Source organism: Pezoporus wallicus, unplaced genomic scaffold, assembly GCF_028554395.1.
Source record: "Pezoporus wallicus isolate ANWC-B61680 ecotype Strahan unplaced genomic scaffold, APGP_CSIRO_Pwel_v1 contig_4710, whole genome shotgun sequence".
In the NCBI taxonomy this organism is placed as follows: Eukaryota; Metazoa; Chordata; class Aves; order Psittaciformes; family Psittacidae; genus Pezoporus; species Pezoporus wallicus.
Genome location: NW_026640647.1, coordinates 3,654,259 through 3,679,999, shown reverse-complemented (window position 1 = coordinate 3,679,999; position 25,741 = coordinate 3,654,259). Strand labels below are relative to the sequence as shown.

General features: G+C 42.6%; 1 protein-coding gene and 1 long non-coding RNA gene across 13 annotated transcripts in view; one reads left to right on the top strand and one right to left on the bottom strand.

The window, feature by feature from the left end:
- The window catches only part of ANKRD44 (ankyrin repeat domain 44), a 140,659-nt gene that overhangs the window by 32,334 nt on the left and 82,584 nt on the right, over positions 1 to 25,741 (top strand). The window lies entirely within an intron of this gene.
- LOC130604947 (uncharacterized) lies at positions 2,053 to 3,885 on the bottom strand. The gene is made up of 3 exons (XR_008973569.1): positions 3,809 to 3,885; positions 3,150 to 3,194; positions 2,053 to 2,176 (listed from the first exon to the last, which is right to left on the bottom strand). It is a non-coding gene; the product is annotated as an uncharacterized LOC130604947 (long non-coding RNA).

Sequence of the window (25,741 nt, the reverse complement as noted above, 5' to 3'; positions counted from 1 at the left end):
CATTAATGTTGTTGTTGTGAGCCTGGTTTTACAGGGCTTATGTGAGCATTTGTAATATTTGAAGAAATATTGCTCCTTTTTTAGTTACAAAAAGGAAAAGGCATGTCTTCCAGAATGAAAATTGACTTCTTTATGCATGTATACTTTCCTTTAACTCTGAAAAACTCAGGCCTTTCATTTGAGGCTTTGAGGATGTTTTCTGTCTGCATTGTAAACTTGGTGCTTGCTTCAAAGTGCATGTGCAATTTGTAGACTTGCATTGCCTACTGAATTTTTGAGAGTCCTCTGCTGTGTTGGGATGGATGCACACAGAAGTTCAGGTAATTCCTCTAGTGTTTTCTTTCACCAGAACTAAGCTTTTTTTTTTGCTGCAAACAGAACCTGAGCATCTCCAGGATGGTGAATGTCCCTTTCTTCGCTCTCTTCTCCCTTTTGTGTCAGGCTTGATTCTCATTTGTCTTTAAATTGCTAACAAGTAAAAACTCAGGGGTAAGTAAACGGCTGTTAAAGTTGCAATGGTGTTATCCTTTCATCAGGTAAAACCTCCTCACCTTGCTGCCCTGGTAAACATGCCACCAGTTCTCCCCAGGCTGTGGTATTGATTCTCTCTTTCTGTGGTGTGGAGGTCACTCATGGCTGGACCTGGTCTCTGCGGGTGCCAGGGCTGTGGGCATCCCTCTCCTGCCCTCTGGGCGGAGCTGGCCATAGGCTGCATGGACACAGACAAAAATGCTAAGCCTTTCTTCCAGATATTAATGAAAACCTGTTCAACCAGCAAGGCATTAGATTCGTAATTCTATCTTCAGCTTAACAGGCAAGTGCTTATTAGGTAAAAACTTTGCCAATGCCTGAAGGAGCAATCTGAGTGAGCAGATTTTAAGGTGCTGAATGAAGCCTAGTTCCCAGTGATCAACTAAATGAAGCTGCCTAAGCAGTAGAGATGAAGAAAGAAAGCTATGGGGAGGTGTTTGTTTCAGAAAGCAAGGGATAAAACCAACCCCCCAAAAACTTGTGCCATTGTTTGTTTTCCCTCTGCCTCCTGGAAGGGAATGTCTTCTGGCCTTTGTTTTGTATTCCTGTATTTATTGGCATCATTTGTGAGAGCTGAAATCCAGACCACCACCTTTGGTGTTCTCTGGGCCATTCAATTGTAATATGGTCGGACATCAGCAGGCCTGCCAGCTTGTCACCACGCATGTACTGGTTGGCATTGCTTCTCATGCTGAAGCTGTTCAGGGATGGAGGCAATGCTGAGCATAAATGTGCATGTGTTCTGCTCAGCCAGTGTCAGCTATAGTGAAAGCAGGAGGAAAAAATGAACCTAGCAGTGTGTTTGCAATCCCCAGTTCAAATATTTATCCCATTAGGTAACACTCCATTATTGCAGGGGAATTGGGTGCTGTCTCTTCTTGTGGCAATATCTTGGTGAAATGCAGAAAGATTTTTGGCCCTGCCATATAATGAATAACAATCTCACAGTTCAGCTCGTGGTGCCAATCCTCTTGGTGACATGCAGTTGTCTGTCAGGTCCTCCGTAGGGATAGGAGTGTTTTAGATATCATCAAGACAGTCTGTGGACGGTGTTCAGAGCAGGAACTGATGGAAACTTTCCATAGCATGAGGTTCTGCTATGGGAAAGCTCAAGCTTTATGGAGATTTTTAATGAACATAGTTCTATCTTAACACATTATTTGTTATTAGATTGAAATGTTTCCGTTTGAGCTAGAACACATTGCAAAGCAACAAAAGACCTTTTTACAGTCTTGAAATGGCTGCTGGCATATAAAGCTCATAAGTGGGTTGGGAGAAGGGAAAGACCAAAATGAAAAACCCAAGTATATTGATCTGCAAAGGCTACAAAGATGCATTTGCTTAAAATATGTTTTGCTAGGTTTAACTGAAACCAGTGACTAATGCTTATTGTTTAACACAGGAATTCAAGGGTTTTCAAACTTTAGAGGTTTTCCCCCCAGATTTTATCTTGAAAAATGTGAAACTGTTCACATTTATTTGTGTGAAGTTTATAGATTTATGTGAAGAGCTCATAGAAGACTTTGGGATTTGCTTTAAAGAAAATTAATTGGTCTTTCTCCAGACAGCTTCTTACTGTTAAATAGCATCTCCATGTAGGCTGTGATAGTATCAAAGAGCGCTTTATTTTTGCTTCCTTCATGACCTTCAAAGGGACAAAACAGAAGAACATTAACCTTTTCATATGTACATGTTTAAAATGGTAAACTTAAAAATCCATGAATATGCTTCTGTAAAAATCTCTTCCTAGCTGGCCTCCTACAGTCCAACTCATTTCACTGTTGTCTTTTGGTAGCGAAAAGCACTCCTGCTATTTATGATGCATTACTTGGCTAGTTGCCATTGCTTGCTGTTTATCAGCATGCCTGATGTTTTTGGTGGAGGAAATACCCGTGTTTTTTTTTCTCATATAATGAAGTTAAGCATAGCTTCATTTACTACTTTCTTGCTTTGTTTTGTTGTTATTGGAGGCTTGTAGACGTTTGTTTGGTACGCCAGCTCTGCTGAGGGAATTTGTGAACATGTCTTTTGTATTCCCTGGGTACCATCTACTGAGCTGGAAGGAAGGAGCAAAGATATGTGAGAAAGTGATGTAGTGGTAGGGTGTTGTTAAAGATTTGGTTTAGCAAGCTTTTAGGAATAGGTGACTTTGTAACACAATCTATATCCTCAGAAGTGTTTTCACAACGGTGACTGTTAACTTCTTTTAAAACCTACTTCATCTGGCAAAATGCAGATTTTCACCGGTCTGAAGTGGGTTAGAGATTCAGACAGCAGGTTGTAGCCTCTATGAAGCAAATTGCCTGATTTTCTTTTTAGTCTCTTGATCAATGTCAGTCTCATCCTTAAGTATTTTGTGATGAGCTAAGCCTTGAGTCAAGTCATCTATTTACTCTAGGTCTCCTTAGAGCGGTGAGTATTTATCATAGGATATCTTCCAGTGTAAAATTTATTTGGAAAAATACTTTGTACCTTTCCCTGGTCCATTTCTGGGACTGAAAGTAAGTGCTTATGTTGTGTGAAAACATCTGTGATCTCTGAAGAAAGCTCTGATCCAAACTTCTCTTCAAGCTGGGCTTGAAATACAAGAATCACTTGTAAGGATTTTAGGAGCTGACCTTCAAAGTTGATAGTGTTCATGCAGGTTCTGGATGTGAGCTGCCCTGAAATAACGTGAATGTGACTCCTGTAATCTGACACATAGAAACCATAATCTTTCTCTTTTCACATCCTAGGATAGCATCATAACTTTTTTGGGGTGGGACCACCTAACACATAGTTTGCAATGGAAATTCTCATCTTCCTCTTGCCACCCCTTAGATGATTTGTCACCTCCTTCCTCCATCCATGATGTTTGGGAGATGCTGATGTTTTGAGGCAAACAAATAATTGCAAGTAAATGCCACTCTGTTGCAGCATATCCTTCCTTTTATGCCAGCCAAGCTGCTCTGGCAGGAAGTAACATCAAGGCCTTCAGAAGAAGCTATAAACGCTTGCTGTAGCACATCTAATTCTGTTTCAGGTCTGAAATGGCTGCCTGTGAAGAGTGATTCTGTGCTGTCAAGCAATAAGTGGTGGCAAAACATTTAGAAATGACTCTGTCTTTCCTATAGCTGTTTTCCAGCATAATGAAGTGATGGAGCTGCTTGTGAACCTGACTTTGAACATTGGCATGCTTTGTTTATGCTGAATGTTGTCTTTATGCAGCTGAAGCTTCTGAGCAACTGAACTTCTGGAGATCCATACTCCCCATGGGACTTGTTGCTTGAATTCTTACCTGGCACTAACATATTGCTCTTCCCTTCTTTCATAACAGATTTCTGCTGTCCTCTCTCTTATTGCCTCAGAATTAAAAAGAAGTTATCTTGTATTTCAGCAAGAACTTCTGTTGTATTTTTCGTTTATTCAAAAGGAAGTGAAACAGCTGTCTGACAAGGGTCTGTATCAATGATTTTGTCTTTCTTTTGGAATAATGTCCTAGCTAGTTGTTCCTGCACAGAAGTCTGCATAAACAGAGTTATTGCTGAGTTTTTTATGTTATTTTGTAGAGAAAGCAATAAATTTTTCATTCTTTTTTAATGAAAACCAGCAAAAAACCACCCCAAAACCAGTTATGTCACCCAGGGAGCCCTTACCATGAATTAGACTGTTAATGTGCCAGCTGAAGTTCTAATACAGACCAGCAGTAGAGCTTCTCCCAGCAGGACATGCTCATTCCCCAGAGAGGAGAGTGAGTGCTGTTGTGAGGCAAGCAGGGTAGGTGCAGTGGTACTGGTTCTCAGTCTGTTGTCTGCCGTTATAAGTGCCTGTCTGTCCTCATGAAGTTCTCTTTGGTTGTCTCAGGGGAGGCTGGTGTAAACATCTGTGACAGCACTGCTTCTCCGTGACCTGATCTGAGGAAGTGATTAACTTGGATCTGGGCTGGGCTGTATCCGACTGCACAGTGCTTCTTTTTATCCCCTGTAGCTGCAGTCACATGAGTGTGGTATGGCTGAAATTGCTTGCCTGTGCAATGGGAAACATTTCTCTTTTTTGCCTTTTTATGCGAGGAAAACCATGATTCACTCGTGCTGAGCTCCACATCTTGGAAGCACTGCTTGAAATAACCCTGAGTTGCACAGGCAGTGCTGCCTGTGGGTGCCACTCCTAATGGCGGGTTCTGCCTTTGCACCTCCTGGGACAGTGTGCCGTCCTCACCTCTCCATTTCCCTGCCTGCAGAAAGGGGGCAAGATACCTAGACCTTTGGTGCTCAGAAGGGCCATACTGAATGGCGGTGCTGTGGTGAGGTCTCCACTTCCCTTCTCCCCATCCATTGTTTACTCTGAGCCTTAGATAAGATGAGTATCTTTTGTTTTTCCTGTAGATAATAATAACAACCGCCTGTCTCTACCAATACAGGATTAGGTTCTTCTTTCAGGAAGACGTGGGAAGACAAAAATGAATGTGGGTTTTGTGAAGTATGTGCGACAGAAAAGGTTTGAGGGTGGGGAAAGAGCAGGCTGTGCTCTCTATGGGAATGCACAATGGCCTTGCTGAGCGTTGGTGCCCTTGGAGAACCTCTTTGCCCCAGCCACATCAGCTGTGGCTTGCTGCTGGTCACCCTGCAAGATCTCCTCAATGTCAGCATTTTCCCTTCATGAATATGCTATCTTGCTTCTTGATGACAAAAAGTGGTTGTCGCTTTGCTGGTAACTGTGATGAATAACAGAAATACAGAGGTTGCTGTATGGGTTGGTGGGTTTCCATCACTGATGTGATCAGTCTTTAGCCTCCTGTCACAGGAGCAGAGCAATCTTGCCTTTTTCCCACTCTATACTGAAACATGAGTGTTCTGAAGTAATTTGGAAGCATGTACAGAGTGGAAATTCCCTGGAGGGTATTCACATTTTTAGTGTTAATTCTGCTGTTGCAGGGGAACCCGTGGTTTGTTCTACCCCCGCCTCCCCCCTTTTTCCCCCTCTTGCTAATTCATTCACTAGCTTTAGGTAACTCAGTCTTGTAGGTCTGATTTTCGTAGCAGAGACTATATAATTGGATTCTGCTCTTTACATGATTCCTGTCTGCAGTGTTTCTTCATGATCATATGGCTTTGCTGTAATGCAGACTTCTGAGGGGGTGAGGACATATTGGTTCCATTCTGCCCCAGCCTAACTGTGTCCATGATGTTTGGAAGCAAGATCAACATTTCCTGGGGCCTCTTTTATCTCTTGTTGTTCCATCTAATGGAAAATTCATCCTTCTTTTTTTATATTTGTATATATTTTGGCTGTCTTGTCCCATGAAATGTGCTGGCATTTAGCTGTAACCCACAGATACTCATATGATTTATTCCCTCCTTGCCTTCAGAGTTTAGTCTTGCTTTAACTGGGACTTATTTGGATGGCAGCCTTTTGCACTGCAGCTCCCCTCCAGAAGACAGATTGCTAGATCTTATACTGCCCCGTCAAAACAGGACTTTAGAGCAAAGTGGATGGGCTGTCTCTTAGTACTACTTTCTGTCTTTTGTTATGGTTATGTTCATTTATCTTGTCTTTTCAGCTGCTTTCTATGATACTTGCTGTACCAAAACCTTCTGAGATGTCATCTTCTGCAGCTCATCGTGCCGCTCTAGAGGATGCGCTGATCGGAGCTAGCGAATATGTTCTCATTAACTTGCCAACAACATGCTAGGGAGAAACTTTGAGTGGGCATAGTGTGACACAGCACAAATTGTTTGTGACAGCAAGTGTAATTTAAATCAGAGCTTTTATACTGATGAAGTGTCAAAATCAATGCATTGATGTCGCTGTCTGCTGAGGGGGGCACCTGCATGAGTGGAAGAATCCTGATGGTGTTGCACTAAAAATCGAAGTTACTGACAATTTTGAGGAGTAGCTTAAGACTCAAGATATCTTTTCTTATAGCAGATTATTGAAACATAGGATGTGTGCTGAACTTGTAGGCTGAGGTTTACCTTGCTGTTGCTTCAGAAGCTGCATTTTCCTAATTTTTAGCTATCTATTTGGAAGAAATTTTCTCTTATTCTCCAAAGACTGTGTGACAAGTGACTTGTGTGACCATATGTGTCTCTCTTCTGGTTACATTTAGTAATTGTTTTGCTGTATGAGTGTCTTTGCAGGTATTTCACAACAACAAAATATCCAGGCTCTGACCCTTGATAAAGGACTGTTTGTCATTCTTGCAACTTGGAGATGTGTTTATCCTTCTGATCTGTAGAGTTGAGGCCCATCATATCGCTGGGTGCTCTTGGCAGCCTTTACTTAGGGATGAAGTTTTCCAGGCTCTCTCTGTGGGTTTCTGTTTGTGTCCTGACCCTACAAACATGCTTGCCCTAGTTTTACTGTTTGTCTTGTCTGAAAGGTTATCTGGTGCAAAGGATACTCTAGCTGACAGGGCTGTAACAGACACCTGCCTTCAGTAATACCCCATCCCCTAGTCACAGTTTGTTCTAATGTCATCTGAGATGTTGTGTTTGAAATGGGGAGTGAAAAAAACCCAGCTTCTTGGGGACCTTTCTTTTAGATAGACATAAGGAAAAGCTATGGGAGACCTCATTGTTTTAAGATCTGGATGCTGTTGCCTGGAAGTTGGCTGTGTCTTTAAGAAAGAGCCAAGTATTTATATCTGGTGTCTATCTGAAATCATGTTTACCCTACAGTGTTTATTAAACCTGAGTTAATTTTCCTCCTCTCTTTCTGTGGCTGCAGGAGCTTTGCCAGCAATGCATTATAATAGCTGGTAGTCCAAGGCGGCGTGGGCCATGTGCCAGCTTCCCATTCCCACTACAAAGGCTGGACTGGGGACTTGCTGCCTGGCAGTGCCATGCTGCTCTGGTCCATGCTGTGCCCCAGCATCCCTGCTGCTGCAGGAGCCCGAGCTGCTCTGGAGCGGCTCAGCTTGGAACTGAGGGCTCTTCTGTTTAAAAGTAATAATTGTAAAGCCTTAATTACTCTCTGTCTCTCTCCCCTCTCCCTCCTGTCCATTACTCTGAAGGGCTCTCAAAATAGAGTCATTAGCATCACTCTGTCACACGGCAGTCTTGCGCTGTTTAACAAAATAAGGTCACTGTGTCTGATACCTTTTATTTGCATGATGACTGGCTTGTTCTTTGTAGTCTCATGATATTTTTGTCAGGACTGTCTTGGCTGAGGTGAGTGCCAGGAGTCACGCAGCTCTATCGACACTGGCTTTTCGTCTGGTCTTCCTCAGTAACAAAAACTCCCAGGGAGCTGATGGGCTTATTGTCATGATGCTTTCAGAGGCAGAATTTGCTGTTGGTTCAGGTTTGACATCTTGCCTGGTGTGGGTATTTGCAAATGTAGCTTTCAGGGAAAGTTCTGTATCTGACATATGTGTCTTTGGCAAGTTTGGAAAAAGTTGTTGCGGTCTGAGCTGTCCACAGGGATGGATGACCTAAGGGAGACTCAAGGGGAAGGATGCCTGGCATACCCAGCATATGCAAATAGTAGAAATGTGCTTGTAAGTGTGTACAACATTCTGAACAGCACGGAGATACCTGTAGTGACGTAGTTTGTCTATTGCACATCTTTCTGGTACCCTTGCATTTTGTTAGCATTACTGGGCACAGCCCCTTTGTCTCGGTTGGTTTTTCTGTCAGTTATCCCAGAAATTCTCTTCCAGCTCTGGAAAGCACGCAAATAAAACACTGAAGACTGGAGGATCTGGCGAATATGAGAATTATTCTTGGCCTAACAGTAAATCATGGGTCTGGGACAGTAAATCACAGATCTGGGCTCTGACGCTTTAAGTTTTTGAGGAGGAATGCCATGTTTCCGGAACAGTAAAAGTGAAGATTTTTCTAGCAAGTTAGTCCTACTCTGTCAGTGTCATTAGGTCAACTGTCTGGGCCAGCACTACTTCTATGGAATGGGCTGAACAGTGCATATACCCACATACGCCTATATCCACATCTGGATTACAATATGTATGTAGTATCTTGCTTACACGAGAACTTTATGTTAACATCTTTGTGCCAACCCTAGGCATCTGATTTTTTAACTGGGTTTTTTTTTGGCCTCACAGTATAGACAAAGTCTTACTGGTTGTGCCATATAACCTAGCCCTGAGCTAGGTTAGCAGTCATCCCTAGGGCCTTTACTCCTCTGGGTACTTGAGGAAATCTTCACAAGGAATCCATATATCACTTGCATCCATATATGGCAGTTGTTTTTTTGTTTTTTAAGTACTTGAACAAAACATTGTTGCTTAAAGCATTTGTTATGAAAGAAGAGCTCTTAAAACTGTTTTCTGTTAGTCATCAGTCCTTGAAACTGTTTTAGTTTCCTGGCCAAAGTGTGTTTCCCTTTTTGCAAAGCTAAGCTCTGAATGCAAAAGTCACTTTACCCTTGTGATGATTTTCAAACATTAACAGCAATCCAGCATGAGGCATTTGAAGCACTCTCTATTCTTCACTTTTTCTCAACACTACTTTTAACTGGGTTGGACCCTTTCAATAGAGAAATTTTTTGCCTCGTATAAGGGCTCTGATGGACAAGTTCTGACAGAGTTGGTTGCAGTGTAAGGAGTTCCTCCCTCTCTGCTACAGGTTCATGGCTGTTAGACTCATCTTAAACATTTTTGGGCTGTTTTATCCCCAAATCGGTGAGAACAGAATGGATGGTTTGCCAGTGCTGTTGTCACACCTGTTTATCCCTGCTGGCACAGCCTGACTGAAATGCCAGCAAGATTTCAAGTTAGCAGTGAAGCAGTGTGCTGGCTGGCTGGAAGTGATGGTCTTAGACCCTTGTTTGCTCCTTGCTGCTCACTCCTATCGCATCCTGTGCACCAGTGTTTGCCGGGCTGCTCATTGAGCATCTGAGACTCTCAAACCAGCAGGAAAATACTCACTGCCTGTTGGAGAGTAGGATTCCGCTCCCTAGAACTGTTCGCTGCAGGCTGCATGAGTGCCAGAGGTCTGTAGGTGAGCTGGTGGCTAGGACAGGGTTGAGGGGGAGCAGGACTGTCCCAGCTGTGCTGTGCTGCCAGTGGCTGAGAGACTGCAGATGTGGCACATGCCATGTTCTGGTGTCTGTGCTACTGGAGAGGTGCAGAGTAGGTGCCTGGGGACATTAGCACCTTAGGCTGTCACAGCTCACATCTGCCTCTGGCTTGCCAGAGCCCGGAGACAGAGTGAGCTTTTTGAATGGGAAAGCAAAATGCCAAAACACTCCGGCAGTTCAGATGTCCAGAACAGAAGCAGTACCTGAATTGGAGGTTTCAGTCTTTATCTTTTCAAGTCCATGGTAGTTAAGGTGACTGACTTTCAGAATAGTGCGTGTCACTGTCACCTGACATCTCCCAATTTAGGTTGATGGCTGGTAGCCTCCCTGCTTTAACTTCTGGGAGGCACAGGAGACAAGCAGAAGGAATTGAAGCCATGCACTCTTTGGGCTCCTAAATAGAGGATGTTGATGGATAAGAAAAAGCTTGCAGAGTTTCCTAAAGAAGGATTGTCTAAAATTTCAGTTACTGTTACATATTTTTAAAGGTTTATGTGGCTGCATCAAATTTTAATGTCAAAAACCTATTTGACAGTAAATGAAAAAAGCCAAAAAAGCTGAAAAATCCAAGCAATAATTCTCACTTTATGAAGCAAAACAGCTACCTCCTGCCTAGTTTAGAAAGAAACTTCATCTGTAGATAGGTTTTGATGAACAACATGTTTTTACATGATTTAGAAAAAGAAGAGTTAGAAGTTTGGTTTACATGCAGTAAGCAAAGACAGGAACAGAAGACTGGTGGTGTCCATTAAAAATGAGTAATTTCTGCAGGAAGAAATGGTCTCATCAGTGACTGCAACAAAGAAAAAGGTGCAGAGAACAGGGCTGCAAACCAGACAGAACTAGGAGAGAGAATATACATACATATATATATAAAAACCGCAGTCATAACCAGGAAGAACTACCTGGAAATATGTAGGAAATGTAATTTTTTATGCAGCAGGTTTTACAGCAAATTTCCCTGTTTTCCACTAACTGAAATGTTTGGTCCATAGCAACTTTTATTTTGGATAATCACAGAAAACAAAGCTATTAATTGTGGGCAAAGACAAAGTGAAAGTTGGGTAACATTGGTGATGGCAGTATGAACGCTTAGCGCTCATACTCCACATAGACATGGTCAAAAATAAGCATTCCTTGTGCGGTTGTGAAACAGGAGGATTTGGGGTTATGAGGAATTTGTATCGGGACACAGTTTTTTTTTTTTTACTGGAATAACAAGTCTGGTCTCTGACCCAGTGTGCAAGTGATAGATGCATTGAACTTCAATTTATATTTTGCTTTTATTGCATCTTATTGAAGCATGAATGGGCCCTGGTACTGTCTAAAAGGTGTGATGGTTTCATATTCCAGTTGTTAATTTTTACCATTACTTAGCTTGTTTTTTCCTCGAGGGCTTATTAACGGGTTTTTCATTCAGTGACATCGTTGCCCTTTTTTTAATCAACCTTCTAGAATTTTACATAGGCCATTACATGTAAGGATGAGAACATTATTACTTCATTCTTTTCACTCTAGTAATTTTTATATTACAGTGAACACCCTGATTAAACATTTATCTGGAAAAGGCCATGATGAAAATAAAACATAATTAAATATAGGAACTAAATACTGAACTCCTGACTTGAGGCTGAAATGATAAATGAAATCAAACGTACACAGGGGAAAATAAAGTACTGCAAAACTCACCCAGTACTGCATTTTAATGTTTTATTGAACTAGACCTACAAAGCAAGCTGCTTGTGTCGACTACAGGAACTAATTATTTCTGAAGGTCTTACTTAGAGTCCACTTATTCTAATTGTGTTATACTAAAGGTGCTTGGTCTTTGAAAAAAAGAAGCAAAGAAAATCATCTATATTTGAAATTCAAGCAGCACTGCTGCAGGAGAGGGGTATGGCACAGTTTGGGTTTCCTACTTAGGTTTAAAAAGCAAAGCATTATACTCTGTTGAAGATTGCTAAAGAGAAATTGGCCTGTATCCCTCATGTAAATCCAGGTGTCAGAGCAGGGAGGCAAACATGGTGCTTGGTTGCATCGAAGGAATGGGGCTGGACCAGGGCTTGCTCTTGAAGGCTGTGTGTGTCTGCTCTCCCTGTGTGTGTGTTCAGACACTTGGCACTCACTGTCGCTGAATCAGGAAGACAGAATTGACTTTCCTGTCCAGCTAATTATAATTCTTTAAAGAGATTAACTGTTCTTTTCCTTTAAAGGGACTTTATCGGTGAATCCCATGTCAGTTACCTGCTGCTTAGGATCTCTTTCAGGGATCATCGTCATCAGTGCGATGATGCTTGCAGGCAGAGTCTCGTTTTGAACAGATGTCTTGGTGACCAAACTGGGTGTACAATGTATTGCTTCCAGAATTACCATATGAGCCTGTAAATAACTGCTCAATCCATGGCTGGCAGTGGATTTAGATAGCTCTGTGAGATACAGTTGCAAAAACCAGACTATAGTTAAACATTTTGGCAAGTAAAATCAACATATACTTCTTGTTTTATACTTTCCATGAAGTGCTTTTCATCTTTTGTATCTATAGCACAGTATAATTACCTACTCCTTTCCTTCCTTCCTTCCTTCCTTATGTATACTGTGGGCAAGCGAAGGGGTTGGTTATTTCTCTGATGTGATGCTACCTGGTTAGAAATGGGATGTGTTTTGTCCTCTGAGGGCAGCTGAGCATGTCTTAATTGGTACCTAAGTGAGGCATCCTGTGAAGTGTGGGTCTTGGGGATGCAGACCTTTGTGGTGCTCTGCTTTGATTTCTGAACCAGTCCCATGGGGAGAAGGGGTGGGGAGGATGATTTCACCCCTAGCAGTACATTAATTATTGTGCCATCTGTGTGACTGGGGGCACTGGTGGATTTTTGGTGTGATACAAGACAGTGCTGTGGTAGAAAGTGAACAATCACTAATCCAGTTCCGTTCCCTGGGACTAATTCACAAGTAATGGCTGGCTGCTTAGGAAAGGAGGGAAGACAAGTCCCTGGGCTGCTCAGCAGTCCCTCTGGGCCAGTGTGGGAGCAAACAGTTCCACAGGTCTAAGGAGTCTAGCTGAGGGTAATGGAAATAAAATGTTATCTTGGCAGGGGAAACCACATGTGCAAAAAGACTCCCTAAAGTGATTCATCTTTACATTTCCTCAGGACCCAGGTCTTCTCTCCTGGCTTTTGGTTAGCTGTGATTAACACAGCTACGCACTCGACTTGCATAAGTTCCTCTGATGTAACCAGGATACTCTGCACCTGTAGAGGATGAGAGGCCTGAGTAGCTTGGTGCTCTCGGTGTCCCTCATCTGTTTGCTCCACCGCGTGTACAGTGCCCAAGCTGTGAAACTCCCTGTATTGGGTTCTGCCTCATTGATGTGAACATGGTTTTCAGTCACTGCATACAGTTTCCCTCTGGAAATCTTTGTCCCTAGTTGATAGGCTGATGGATGGCCTTTAAATGTTGTAAGTATGTTTGGCTTTTCAACCAGATTCAGAGACAGGTGGCATTTGACAAAATCAAGCCCTGACTTGATTTTATGTCACCTCCCTTGGAAAGGGGCTAGGGCTGATGTTCACAGCCTGACCCCTTTCTTCCATAGAGAAAGTGGATGGCTGGGAGTGAGAATGAGCAGTCATGGCAGAAAGCAATCCTAAAGGTTGTTGAAATTTGGCTCTTTGAATGAATGGTGTGCAGAGGTGACCCCAGTGCTGTGATGCCAATACAGATGTATAAATGCCTGGTTCTCTGTTCACATAAATGCCTTTTTCGGGTGGAACAGGAAGAAAAGGAGAGCACAGAACTTTTCCTTGCTTCTTGTAATTCCATTTGTTCTGGTGCCTGGGAGTTCATTTGCAGAACTTATCACCAATTCTATAAATGCTAATTTACTTATGGAATTTAATAATGCTGTCACTCAGCAAAAGCTACTGGAAAAATATTTTAAGTGCTTTGCAAATGTTGAAAGCATAAAACCTGAAAATACCTGAAAGGAGGATCAGCCCTATAACAATTTTACACGTGCTTCTCTGTGCTTGTTTCTTAGTCTACGAAGCAGTGGTCCACCCTTATGAAGTGCTTTGAGATTGCAGGATGAAAACGTATCTCTGTCTCCAACTGCGAAGTGTGGTGGCTCTAGGCCCCAGTTTGGAAAAGGGAAATGCGGCCGTTCAGGTGGCTTCTGCTGAGATGCTGAACTAGTAAAAGGGAGACCTCCTTCGGTATCTAGGAGGTATTCAAACCCACTCACTCATTCTGGCCACTAGGTCTGTGATGGGAAGGCCCAGGGACAAACCAGACATGGGTCATTTTTGATGCTAGGAGATGTGTTTAGAGAACCCGTGAATTTGGCATGCCCAGTATATGTATTTTTTGGCCATGTGCAGTTCTGACCGTAGCTGTCTAGCTTGCACACAATGTGCAATGAGTGCTTTGTTTAGGTTGGAAGCAATAGCACATATCTTTACCAACTTCAGTATGACTTCCGGCACTTTCCAGAATGAGCAGTGGAAATAAGTAAGAGCAATATTTGTTGTACCTCAGTGAGCCAAGCCTTGGGGATGGACAGCTCAGGGGGAAGTACTTCAGCACCTCTGTGTATAAAACATGGTCTGCATGAGACACCTGCAGTGGCTTTGGCAGAACAGCGTGGCAGAGGCATTAATCTGTCCATTTCTTCTGATTTTTAGATTTCATTGTAGTTGTCAGTGGAGGTTTGTAAATGCATTTCATTTACCTGTCCATTTTAATCAAGTTTAGATAGCACAATTCTGATTTGCTATAAACCAGCCGTTATCCCCCTGTAGGCTTCAGGAACCTCCAGCTTGTTTGGTGTGGGCTTTTTTCACCTCCCATCATGCAAACAGACTTGTCATTTGTTCATTTATCTAGAACATCTTAATTACACTTTGCACATATGATGTTGTTTGAGCAGCAATATTCATGAGAAATAATTAGGAGAAATGAATGTGGGAAGTGGTTTCTGACTGTGAGAATGAAATTTCTTACCACTTTCTTTTAAAAAAAATAAATTGGAGACTCTAAAATTTAAACTCCAGGCAGAGGAGTGCAAAGACATCACTGTCATCAGGCAAGCTTCAGGCATTACCTGAAAACTCTAATTCAGGGTATAATTCTTGACTTTTCAGAAGCACTGACTTTTTAAGTAGTGTATTATGTGGTGGTTTGAATAGAAGTGACCATTTTGGGTGCTGGACAACATTGTAGCTTTCCTAAATCCATCCTGGATAACTCTAAAGGGTTGCTCTTGCTGTAAAGCCATGTAATCTTTAGTACTTACATTTCTTAATCTCCTTTTCATTATGCTGTTTCTGAATTTCCAGTCAAGGCTTGTGGGGACAGCACTGTGCATTGTACTCATGCTAGGAAAACTGCTTCACCTTCATGACAGGCATGAGTTCTTCATGAAGGCATGAAAACTGAGTCATGTTTGATGGTAACAGCAGGAGAGCATCTTGCTCTCTGCCCTGAGCCGCAGTGCACTGGTGCTGTTGGCACACGTAACTCTGATAATGAATGGGCCTGCATTCAGTAAATAAGAGAGGTTGGAGTACAGCCTGTGCACATGGTGAGCTTTCCTTACACTCTGCATTTCAGGACTTGGCTTTCAGATGTAGCCCTCAATCTGGGTATTCTGCTTTTGTTCTGATTAAAAACACATCTAATTCTCCATATGCAATTAAAAAAACCCTGACTTGTTGCAGGCTTTTATCTATCCAGCCACCTCTGCTGTATCACACATGAAAGATGAATCTTTTCCAAGTGACCTTGTTTTGAAAAGGTGGAGTCTGTATCTCTGAGACTGTAGCCAGGAGGGAAGCTGTGGAGGACATGGATGGTCATCATCAGAGAGCCTGTATGTTTGAATATCTACAAGCTCTCATGCTTGTAGTAAATGAGGGAGTATTTCCTCCTCTTTGCTTTCCAGTATTTGTTGCTAATTTGTCTTTGGCAGTCATGATTCTTCCCTGCAAAACTGTAGCTTCCTGGGCTTCTTCCTCTCCTGTGATATCCTAGCCTCCAGGAATTTTAGCAGGAAAGATCAGTTTGACGTTAATTGTCAGGAGGTAAAAAGAAAGTTGCTGAACTTGGTCAATAAGGAAGACATAATTGGTTGAGAAGATGTAGGATTTACACAGAGAAGGGTGTGTTGGCTTGGGATTGAACATAACTGCACATATCCAGCCTGTGTGTGGCTCGAGGCTGATGAATGGCGTCCAACTGTGGTTTACTTCCCCCCTTATCTCTGTTAAACAGTGCTTAGCAAGCTTGGAGTGCATTGTGGCCAACTTCTGCTCTCTTAATACAGCAAACTGAATGAAAGCTGGAGTCAGATAACCCTCCAGTGAAAAACTGCAAAAAGACTGGCATTTATCAATCCTTACTTCCTACAAGAGCAAGCTGTGTTCTGTGGTACTTCCATTATCTGAAACAAGAGCCGGCTGCTGGGGTTGGGTGCAGCCATTTAGAAATGTGATTTGTCTTTTTCTGTCTTCACAGAAACCTCCTTAAAGTATTTCTTGAGGCTTTTCTCAGAATCTGTGTCAGAGCAGCAAGTCAGCTAGAGGCAGCTCTCTCTTAGGCAGCAGACATTTAGCACAGTGACACCAATATCTTTATAAGATGACCTAGATTAGAAATGTCTTGTTCTCAGTTTGCAGAAATCTGCTCAAATATTTAATGTGACTCAAAGCTGGGTTTTTTCTTTTTTCCTCTTGTCGAGACAGAAATAAAATTCAATAAAATTCAAGTGAAAAATAATTAAATGCTTCTGGGAGCCAAACGGTTTCAGGGAGCAGGTAAACTGGAGTTAAGAATACATCAGAAACGTGCCGTCTGCCCCCGTGGTCTGTATACTGCTATGGCATGGAAAAGGATGAGAGATTTCCTGTTTCACTCAGCTGCTTTCACCTTCTAAGTTTTACAAGATGCCCAGTTTACAAGGTGGAAGTCTGAACTGGTTATAAATAAGAGCACTGAAAAGCCAGATTGCCTTACTCAAAGCATGTAGCCGGGTAGCTCCTTCCTGCTGAGGCTTGGAGGAGCAGGACCAGTGCAGTTCCAGTTTTGGTCCAGTCAGATCTAATGTCTAGCCCACAGAGCTGGCCAGTCCAAAGCAGGAGGGCAGGGTGCTGTGGGTGGCTTGTGCTCACCAGGAAGATTTGGTTTTCCCTCCTTTCTCTCTAGTTATTGCCTCAAGATTCTGCCTGTGTTTAAACAGCCTGAGTCATCTCTACAGGCATCTCATGGGGGTGGAGAAGGGTACATCCACCTTTTTTGCTAGCACTGCCATATTCACATGGCTTTAAATTCTCTGCCAAGCATTGTTTTAGCTCAGTGCTTTGGGACTGAATTCCCCTTGGGCAAGTCCCATTTACACTGTAGTTTCAGTTAGTCAATGAGATTTTTTAGATAGTGTAGAGAAACTGTTGTCCTACTCATCTTTCCCCAGAGGAGAAGGGAATCTGGCCCCTACATGAAGTGGCTGCAAGAAGAATCCTGTACTTCCCTGAGCAAAACCCTTAGTGAAAACAGTTCATCAGACTTTTGGGAAGAGGCTGCTTCCTTTTCTTCTTTTCTTCCCTTTCTTTCCTTTTTTTAAGCTCCTTGCAGACATGGTGAATTAAGGTGGTGAGATGGCACAACCTTTCCCACCCCTCTGAAACCTTTGCCACCCCTCCAAAAGGTCACACAGCTTCATATGTTGAAGGTGGGGTTTTTAAGAGCACCAAGCATTGCTTTCAGTCTCTTGGAGTATTTTGAACATTTTTGCCATCAACTTAAATGCAAGCAGTGTTAGGTGGGCCTTCAATGCATTTTGATAGTCCTATCCTGAAGATCTGAGGTCTGTGACACAGCAAGGCTGTGCTTTCTTACATACCCTTCTGAAGTATTGTACAGCCAGTGAGTGGTAAGCTACATATACCAGTGTAAACAAGACATCAGAGAAGGAGAAATACAGGTGTTCAATTACAGTCATCACCACAAAAAGCAGGTGAGAGTTTAACAGGGGCTAAGAGAAGGCTATGAGGTGCTTAGAGATTTGCTTTGTTTTGCAGATCAGTGAGGCAGGGTGGTCTGAGAATGGACAAACAAGCAGCAAAGCAGGACAGTGGTTTACCAAACCAGTTCCTTGAAAAAGAGTTGAGCAAGTGAAGAACTACGTCTGGGCCTAGTGCAGATGCTGTCAGATCTCACTAGTTTCTGATACTTTACTTGAGTCACTTGTAAAGAACTATGAAAACAAAAGGAGATGATTACTAATTTAGTTACACAGTTGCTGGTGTGGCTTTTACATGGCATTTAGAAGGAAAACTTCTAGAAAGAAGGAACTTTTAGAAGGAAAACCTTTTGGAACGTTAACACCTGCTTCTTCTTCAGTTCACATAGGTGGTTCATCTCAAATAGGATGATCCCTTAACAAAGAAGGCATCTGGGTAACTAGTGACAGATCAGATGTGTTCCCTGTGCTTGTCCTCAAACATCATCTTCTCTGATGGGCATGACTTGAAGAGCTTCCACTTAAAAGGAAATGTTCCAATAACAGGCATCTGCAGTGGTATGGCCAGAGTGGCTGGCCAAGGAATCATAAAAGAGCAGTTAAGTCAGACCGGATTGGGAAATCCTTTGTTTTGGTTTGGTTTTATCACTTAGCTTGGTTACTGTAATTCAGCTTTCCTGATCTTATTAGGCAGTTGATCAAGCTGTCACCAGCTCTTTCTGCTGTTGTCATTAGTGAGAGGCTGAGGATAATGCCCCGCTTAACAGCGCAGGCAAAAATGAATGTAAAGCACTTGCCACTGCTTTGACAACAAGCAGTTCCATGCTTAGAGGATTAAGTGGTGGTGGGTTGCTTTTTGTTTGGTAGTGAGGTCCTATATTTGCTAATATGCTAAATTTGACCAGACTAATGTAGGAATATTAACCAAAGAACTGGAAAGGAGATCAGGATCTGCAGTCTGTAGTGACTGAAAATACAGATTTGTTGTTTTTGTTCATATAAACCTTCTGTTAAAAAAAACCCAAAAACTATCTTATGTTTTTTTTTTTTTTTTCATCGAGCATCAAAGTATTCCTTTCTGCAAGCGTGCCTTTTGGCATCAGACTTATGGTGCATATCACACAGCACCAAGTATTAAGTTAATCGCTTTTGAATTGGAATGGTTTACGAAAAATCAATGAGAGGCTGAAGTGTTAAGCTATGCAAGTCTAATTAACTTACAGCTTTAATGAGCTATGGTTTCTCTAGCAAAATAACAAATGGGATTATAAATGGTACCTGCAGTTTGGGTTTAAAAAGGATTTTGTAAAAAGTGACCTTTTTCTTTCCTTCTGGCTTCTCTGAGCACCTTGTGTTGCAGAAAGGCATCTGAAGTGGACTGCAGTCTTTCCCTCTCCTGTGTTCCCTTTTCTTTGCTGGATTATTCTTTGCCTTCCCCTGATGTTTGGAAGAGGGGAGCTTGTCTTGACCATGTGATTGAGCACCGCCACACCAAGCCTTCGTCTCCAGAAAAGAAGGCTCCATTTGGACAACGATTATCCCAGGCCAGAGGGGATTAATGTGTGTAGATGTGATATGGGCATAGGGAGGGTCTCTAACATAGCTGGGCTGTGTCTGACTGCAAACCTTACCTCTTGTATGGTAGGAACTGGAAGCGATAGGGAAGATAACTGTGTGTACACAATGAGTTAGCGGTCTGGGGCGCTGAGGCCCTTTCTAGCTTCCCTTCTCAGTGCTGAGGAGTTTCAGCAAGAGATTGTGGCTGGAAGCTCCTTGAGAAGAAGGAAGATTTGTATCCTGCTTTTTCAGCTGATGTGAATACATATGCTCACAGTTCTGTTTGATTCTTCTCATTCAAGGTGAATTTTACTCTGATACGGAGACGTATTTAATGCATGGGATTCCGTGTGAGAAAGCAAGGCTCACACTGAGGCTCTAAACTGTGACAGTAGTCTTGGAGACATCTCGCAGCCTTTCCAGAGGGTATCCAGACCAAGGTGTTCATAACTTGTGATGGTGACTTGTTGGAAAAACAAGTGTAATAGCTGATTTTTTCGGGCTAATTTGGCTCTGTACAAAGTCATTTGAAACTGCTGGATTTCTCACAGTCAGATGCATTGTGTTTGGAAGATGCTGAACTCGTTTCTGAAGTGAAGCCAAATTTGAAACCTTTTAAAATTTCCATTTCATTCCTGTGGCCTGGCTACCTGACATTACATTCACCAGCAAAGCTTGACATTTCCCCTCCTCTGTCCCCTCCCCATCAGCTTCAGAGGCTTGGTTGATGATGAGTACAAGGCTATTATCAGGATATGTTGAATCAAGCTAACTTTGCTAATCTGTTCCAGATTCAAAATAGAGGTAAAACATCTGCTTTGGTTGTTGAGCTGAGCTCCATGCCAACTGCAGCATGCCTAATGTAAAGAAAGAGATGAAATGCTGTTATGGACTGATCTGCATGTTTGCACGTAGTTACTCTGCTAGTAATAACACTGTCATCAGCCTCAGTAGTTAAATGTTTTTAATCTGAATTTTATACTGGCTCTGCATAAGGTGAATGCCAGTGACTAAAATCTGCAAAGGATTTACTCTTTTATGAAAACAGTAATAACCAACCATGGTGTTCTTCAGGTGCACTGTGAGCTCCATGACCCTTTAAATCAGGAAACATAAACGTTAGTGGTTAATGTCTTTTAAGGTGTATTTGGCACTGGCAATGTATGAGAAAGGAAGTTGGAAGATTCTCTGGGTTATTCTGGAGCTGGCAGGAGGAAGTCTGTTGGGGTGGCACTTGTTCATCAGAGGAATGAACTTCACTGCAGTACTTAGGGGACAGGCGGTGGTGAGATGCTGTGTGTGAAGTGCAGTGCAAGGGGAAGTTACGTGAACCTGAGCAAGATCCACCTGTAATATAATGGTAAGACCAAGCAAGTCAGGTGTTTCTGATTTTGCTCAAGTCCCCAAAATGTCTTTTACCTCCCTTATGTCGCTTTCAGGACCCCAGAGGCTTGCTGCTGTCTGGGGCTTGGTTTACACACCCGTGACAGCAGGACCTTGGAAGTGTTTCAGGTAACTGCTAAGAAGAAGATGAGATTCAAGAACATGTGAGACTGTGACTGCAATATATATCTGTCCTTAACAGACACCCAGTGTGTGTGAACTCAAGTGAAGAAAGCCACAGCTGTAATTAACCTCTGACGAGTGAATGCAACAGGGTCTTGGAAGTTCTGCTGGGGTCATGCCACACGTTACAGTGTTTCTACCCAAAGGCACTAGAATCCCCTGGAGCTTTTGGAAATGTATATATATATGTGTATATATATGTATTGATTTCTATAGAAATAGAATTGTGCTGCACTGTTTAAGTAATTGCCCCTTTTATGCTGTAATATCCACCTGAAATGCTAGAAAATGCACTTTCTCTGGATTTTTTGGGGGTGGAAGTGCAGTCTGCTGTAGCTTATTTGTATTAAGCCTTGTGTCTATGTAAGTGTGATGTGAATTTTGTTTGGGCTCTTTTGCTTTTGTATGTTCAATCTCTTGCCTATGAAAGCCTGAAAAGCCTGAAAAGAATCTCTTTGACTTTCAGTGATCATTAGACTAGTTCTGTTCTTGAAATTATCGTCTTCTGCAGTTCACTGTTTGTAACTCAGCTGAATTGGTAACCAGTGTCCCGGTTTATGTTGCCTTTAATGGAGCAGAGATGCATCCTCCTTGCATGCTGCTGTTTGAGCTCTGTATGTCTTGTGTATCTGTGGAAAGTGAATGATTTCTTTTAGTAACAAGCCTTTATTGCAAATTGTTCTCATGCTCCCTTTAAATTTTCTTCTGTGTAGGCTGCAAAGCTCTGATCTGTTTGGATCTTCCCTGTAAATCATGTTTCAGAGCTCTGTTTGGTGTCCGAGTCAAGTGATGCCCTAAATGCCTCAATCCAGTCACAGCCTAAGCAGTTCTGAGCAGTGTGGAAAGACTACTGTGTGTTTTGCAAGCCGCATTGCTATTTTAAGGTCTCTTCCTCTTTCATAACATTGTTCAGTTACATTCAGTTAGTAACTGCAGTCCCAAATTCTTCCTTATATGAAACTACCGTGTAACAGCTCTGGATTTCTCTCTAACAGACATGCTGTGTTCTCCTCCATACTCCTCATCTTCCTCCAGTCCAGTTGTTTGTGTAAGGTGTTGAGGTGGTTGTAACCTGCACTGGAGCACTAGAACCTGCCCTCCAATATCATTGTAGTCTCTTGTAGTTCAGAAGTATTTGCAAATTTATCAGGGCACTGTCTGTTTCATAGCTGCCTTCTTTGTGTGTACATTCATATAAACCAGGCCCTGTTAACCAGCAGAAGTCCCAATCTGTGTATGATGAGTATCAGTGCATGCTGTCTATATCAGATATAGCACTTAATTACAGTGCAGAAAGAGATTCAATGGACTATTATTCTGTACTACTGAGTGCCCAGGATGCCAGAAGAAAGGCAGGTCTCACTGTGCTGCTGTATTGAAGCAGCAATGTGATAAGGTTGCTTAAACCAGTGGTAGTGTGTGTAGAGGTCCTTGCTCATGCTTACCTTGGCAAGGAAGAGAGGGGTAAGTCATGGTTTCGTAAGCGATAAACCGAAGGAAGATAAACTTGCAGCATTTTCGCTCCTCTCCTGTTTTCTCTTTTATTCTTGGCTGCCATTGCTGCTGGTAGAGTGGGTGAAGGCAGGATGTCAGCAGTCTCCAGAGGATGTGGGGCTGTGGGGCCACTGAACAGAGGAGACGGGTCAGTTTACGTGTGCAGCTGCAGCCAGCATGAACCTGTTTATTCCCCAGAGCATCCTCCCAGTGCATAGGACTGGCTTTAATAATCTTTGTTCTTGTTGTTGTGAAATTCAGCACCTATGCAGTTGATTGAAAAAGGAATTGCTCATGTGCTTGAAGACAAGCAAGCAGGAAATGAAGCTTTCGGTAGGGTTGATGTTTTTCAAGTGAGCTTCTCCCCTAACTGTGTCGTTATTAAAACTCTAGCAAGGAGCAGACCAGTCACTGGTTTTGCTGCTGCTCTGCTGCCAGCTGTTTTATTTCTCTGGAGGTTCATAACCTCATGTTGCCTGGCCACCTCTCAGATGTGCTTCTGGTGGGGAGAAAGCACAGGGCTCTTCTGAAAGCAGGTGGTGTAATATGGCACAGTGCCTCTCACTTGGGACTTCACTTAAACTGATTTACACAGCTGGAATTTATGCCCCTAGAGATCTTACTCACTGCTGTACTCTTGTTCAGAAACACTGCCTTGGTGCCAGGCCTTCTTTCCTGCTTCTGACTAGATGATAGATGGATTATGGGGGAGGTGGGAAGGGGGAAGGCAAAAGCTCTGGAAGTCAAAATATGGATGTGACAAGAAGTATTCATATGGATTAGTAGTGCAGCACTCACTGCTGGGAATGTATAAAAAGAATTGGATCCTTTCTTTGGTAGTGCCATTACAACCCCATCACTGTATTTAATGGTGTTGTTGATATCTTTGTTGTGAGATATCGTACAACACACACTTTGTATCAAGACAAAACCCCAAGAAACTTTGAACAAACAAATTAAAGAGGACAGGAAAAAATCAGCATACCATTAGACTGATTATCCTCAATTTCTGCAAATATTTCAACAGATCTTATTGTGCTGTCTGTGACAGACACTAAAATGGGTAACAAATGCTGGTGAATATAACAAATGTTATGCTACTATGTTTATTTTTGTCTCCTTTAGAAAATGCTTTCTTATTTTAACTAGCCTGCAGCATGCCGAGTCTTTGTCTCCACGTGATTAATGTAACTTCAAGACAGGATTTATTAACCAATTTTCTGATGTGATCTGCAGGCACTTAAAAAAACGTCCCCCCATCCCCAAATGCCAAAATCAAGAACCCCACCACTTAAATCAAGACCAGTGGACAGCCTCCAGTAATGAGAATGAAGGAAAGGACACTGGCCAAGCTGAATTAAACATGCTTAGCTCTTTTCCTTTTTAGAAGTGATCTAAATTTAACATCCCATGAGATATTTCAGTGCCTTTAACTGATAAGTTTAACAAAACATAGGCCGCTCACAGTGCATTTGGTGTGTAGAGGTATGTCAGGATTCCAGGAATGGCAGGATGTAACCTTCACTTCACCTGGAAACATAAGCAATTCTTGGGGCAGTTGATAGGCTTCATAATGAAAAATGGGAGAGAGCCAAAATCTGGAGCCAAGCTGACAGCCAGAAATAGATCTGCTGAGAGGCTTGTTTTGCACCGTCCAGAATGGCATATCAGAAATTGTGTGAACAGAAATACCAGGCTTGGTCCAGCATTGCACAAGGAGACTCAATCCTGACTATTTTCCTTTTTAAGTATCGTGAAAGCTTGACTAAATGAATGTTGTGTTCAAGTTTCAGCTGTCTCAATATGTTGCAATACTTTTCCCCAGATAGTTTTCACTTTGCTTTAGGTTTTCTTTGTCACTTGCTTGAAGTAAATGCAAGTGTGTGTTTGATAGTGTGTGTTTGCCGTTGAAGGTGTTGAGGAGTGCATCGCCTAAGAACTCCAGCTCCCCTGCTGCAGCAGCATAGGGGCAGCCAAGAAAGAAGCAAAGGTTTAAATCTCTTGGAGAAGGCAAGTAGAGAAAGGGGAAGAGCTGGGCACAGGGAGGACCAGAACGGGAGGTTGCAGGGGGTGGCAAGGAGGCAGGGGTGTGAAGAAGGTTTGTTCTCATTGCTTCACAAGCAGTGTACTTTTGGGAAAGTGAACTGAGGTATGTTCTGGTTTGCACATCGCTTACTAAATAATTAATTGTGATTATGTTTAATTATAGAATCAGCTCTGTTGTCTTCTCTGTCTGGCTGGAGACACATGGAGCTTGTGGGTGGGGTGTAAGTGAAAGCCAGGTCCATCTGACTGGGAGTGGAGAGCCAGAAGCCCGTGGGAGCTCAGCCTGGGTTTCGAGTTCTAAATCCAGTTTGCTATGGCAAAGGCCTAACTGGTGTGGAGGGGAAATAATTAAAAGCAGGTAATGCAGAATGTGCTGTGATGGCCCTGCTCCATTTTCACGATTGAGCCATTCTCTAAGCAGTTCAGGTTGTCCTATTCCAAACATAGCATAAGCAATGTTCAAAGCATTGTTCCAGCCTTGCTGGAAGGTGTTTTTCAGCTTGTCATGGGACAATCTTGTTTCAGACATCTTTACTGCTACTACTTCAACCCTTTGCCAGTGATGGTGCTATTTTTTTCCCTTCTGTTAATGATGTACAATAGCTGTAATGAAGGAGAGCTTGGAGTTTTGGAAAATCGCCTAAAGCTAGTGATTGGATTTTTCCATCCTCAAGATGCAGAAGGGTGTTTTGTTAGGCCTGAATTTCCAGCCTCTCACCCTGATCAGTACCGAATACCAGAATTCAGCCAGAGGGGTGGGCATCCTCCCAGACTGCAGGCAGCTTCACAGTCTGCCCAAGCTGCCCAACAGAATCAGGTTGGAGCTGCTGTATTTCTGTAGCTGTTGGGTAGCTTCTGATTAATTGTTGTCCAGCTAGCAATGTATACCAGTGGTTAAACTCAGGTTTTATTAATGCCATTGGCAATGGCAATATCTGATGATCATGTTAGAATTGCCAACTGTTTCTGCACCAAGGATTTCTGGAAATATTCAAGCCTTCATTTGTGAAGGCTTGGGTGCATGCTTAAGTGGGAGCTACCTACAGAACACATTAGCATAACATGAATTATTCAGACATTTGTGAACAATTACTTAAAATCCGGAACCACTTATGCATTACTGAGCATTTAACTGATCTTGGGTAGAGGGGAGGAAGCGCTGAATACAAACCCAGCATTGTTTATAACACACTGAACATTGCAGACATCAGTTGAACAGCACCAACAGCATCCTTGCTTGATGCTGTTGGTGCTGTTTAGTACCTGCGCCTTAGGGTTAGACCAGACTGGTAGCCATAGGCGTGCACTGGGGTATTTTCACATTTGGTCACTGAGCATTTCTTTGTGTTTTGATGCAGTTGCCATTCACCATTAGAATCAGCGGATTGGAGGGACAGGCTCTTAGGCACGGAGGCTGTGGGCAGGTTCAGGAGATGCTGGGTTGTCCTGGCAAATGCAGACCCCCTTCTCCAGCTCCTCTTTCTTTAAAAATCTAGGTTAAAAGTTGCTACTGGG